We start from the raw sequence: 2,732 nt of genomic DNA on the forward strand, positions 1-2,732 counted from the left end.
TTCTTGCTCAGCTGACCCACTTGTCCTTCCAGATTTCTGATAGAGGACCTTGTTTCATTCATGAAACTTTGAGTGGTCTTTATTAGATCAGAGACCATTGTTGCTAAGTCAGAAGTATTCTGCTTAGAACTCTCTGTCTGTTGCTGAGAAGATGATGGAAAAGGCTTGTTGTTACCAGGCCTGTTTCTTCCACCATTATTGTTATTGAAACCTTGTTGAGGTCTCTCTTGATTCTTCCATGAGAAATTTGGGTGATTTCTCCATGAAGAATTGTAGGTGTTTCCATAGGGTTCTCCTAGGTAATTCACCTCTTCCATTGAAGGGTTCTCAGGATCATAAGCTTCTTCCTCAGATGAAGCATCCTTAGTACTGTTTGGTGCATTTTGCATTCCAGACAGACTTTGAGAAATCAAATTGACTTGTTGAGTCAATATTTTATTCTGAGCCAGTATGGCATTCAGAGTGTCAATCTCAAGAACTCCTTTCTTCTGACTAGTCCCATTGTTCACAGGATTCCTTTCAGAAGTGTACATGAATTGGTTATTTGCAACCATTTCAATTAGTTCCTGAGCCTCTGTAGGCGTCTTCTTCAGATGAAGAGATCCTCCTGCAGAGCTATCCAAGGACATCTTAGATAGTTCAGAGAGACCATCATAGAAAATACCTATGATGCTCCATTCAGAAAGCATGTCAGATGGACATCTTCTGATTAATTGTTTGTATCTTTCCCAAGCTTCATAGAGGGATTCTCCATCCTTCTGTCTGAAGGTTTGGACTTCCACTCTAAGCTTACTCCATCTTTGTGGTGGAAAGAATTTTGCCAAGAAGGCATTGACTAGCTTTTCCCAAGAGTCCAGGCTTTCCTTAGGTTGAGAATCCAACCATATTCTAGCTCTGTCTCTTACAGCAAAAGGGAATAGCATCAGCCTATAGACCTCAGGGTTAACCCCATTAGTCTTGACTGTGTCACAGATTTGCAAGAATTCAGCTAAAAACTGATGAGGATCTTCCATTGGAAGTCCATGGAACTTGCAATTCTGTTGCATTAGAGAAACTAATTGAGGCTTTAGCTCAAAGTTGTTTGCTCCAATGGCAGGGATAGAGATGCTTCTCCCATAGAAATCAGGAGTAGGTGCAGTAAAGTCACCCAGCACCTTCCTTGCATTGTTGGCATTGTTGTTGTTTTCGGCTGCCATGTCTTCTTCCTTGAAGGATTCGGTCAAGTCCTCTAGAGAGAGTTGTGTTTTGGCCTCTCTTAGCTTTCGCTTCAAGGTTCTCTCAGGTTCAGGGTCAGCTTCAACGAGAATGCCTTTGTCTCTGCTTCTGCTCATAAGAAAGAAAGAAAAGAGAAAATGTGGAATCCTCTATGTCACAGTATAGAGATTCCTTTAAATGTCAGAGGAAAAGAGAAATAGAAAGAAGAAGGAGAAGAAGAATTCGAACTTTAATTAGATAAGGTTCGAATTGTGCATTAAGAAGGAGTAGTACTCCATAAATAGAAGGATGTGGGAAGGAGGGAAGAGAATTTTCGAAAATTCAATCAAGAGATTTTGAAAACATTTTGAAAATTTGATTGATAATTTTCGAAAACTCAAAGTGGAAAAGAAATCAAGTGATTTTTGAAAAAGATTTTGAAATTAGAAATTAAAAGATTTGATTGAAAACTAATTTGAAAAGGATGTGGTTAAAAAGATTTAATTGAAAAAGTTATGGTTTTAAAAAGATGTGATTGAAAAGATATGATTTGAAAACAATTTTAAAAGATATGATTTGAAAACAATTTGAAAAGATATGAATTGAAAATAATTTGAAAAGATTTGATTTTGAAAACTAATGACTTGCCTAACAAGAAAAGATATGATTCAAACATAAAACCTTCCTTAATAGAAAAGGCAAAAAATGTTCAATCAAATCATTAATTGTTAGTAAGTATCTTTGAAAACGGAAAGAAATTTATTTTGAAAACATTTTGATTGAAAAGATATGATTTGAAAAAGATTTGGTTTTGAAAAACTTTGAAAACTTGAAAAAAAATTGATTTTGAAAACAAAATCTTCCCCCTGGCACCATCCTGGCGTTAAACGCCCAGAATGGTATACATTCTGGCGTTTAACGCCCAAAATGCTACCTTTTTGGGCGTTAAACGCCCAACCAGGTACCCTGGCTGGCGTTTAAACGCCAGTCTGCCTTCTTCACTGGGCATTTTTGAATGCTCAGCTTTTTCTGTATAATTCCTCTGCAGTATGTTCTAAATCTTCAATTCTTTGTATCATTGACTTGAAAAGACACAAATTAAAAATATTTTTGGATTTTTAATAATCAAAATGCAACAAGAATCAAATAACAATGCATGCAAGACACCAAACTTATCAGTTTGTGTACTACTGACACTAACAATATGAGAATGCATATGAGACACAAAAGTACTTCAAGTCAATAGAATTCAAAGATTAGAACACAAATATATGCATGGATTCGAAAAATATAACAAAAACATGCATTTGACACCAAACTTAAGATGAGACTCTAGACTCAAACAAGAAATATTTTTGGATTTTTATGATTTTGCAAATTTTTTTGTATTTTTTCGAAAATTAAGTGGAAAAAGGTATCAAAATTCTTAATGAGAATTCCAGGAATCAGTGCAATGCTAGTCTAAGGCTCCGGTCCAGGAATTAGACATGGCTTCACAGCCAGCCAAGCTTCCAAGGAAAGCTTCGGTCCAAAACACT

General features: G+C 36.0%; 1 non-coding gene across 1 annotated transcript; it reads left to right on the forward strand.

Moving 5' to 3' along the window:
• Positions 1-687: 687 nt before the first annotated feature.
• On the forward strand, positions 688-791 carry LOC130952861 (small nucleolar RNA R71). The gene has a single exon (XR_009075037.1). It is a non-coding gene; the product is annotated as a small nucleolar RNA R71 (small nucleolar RNA).
• Positions 792-2,732: the final 1,941 nt, after the last annotated feature.

Source organism: Arachis stenosperma, chromosome 9 (genome assembly GCF_014773155.1).
Source record: "Arachis stenosperma cultivar V10309 chromosome 9, arast.V10309.gnm1.PFL2, whole genome shotgun sequence".
NCBI classification, from domain to species: domain Eukaryota; kingdom Viridiplantae; phylum Streptophyta; class Magnoliopsida; order Fabales; family Fabaceae; genus Arachis; species Arachis stenosperma.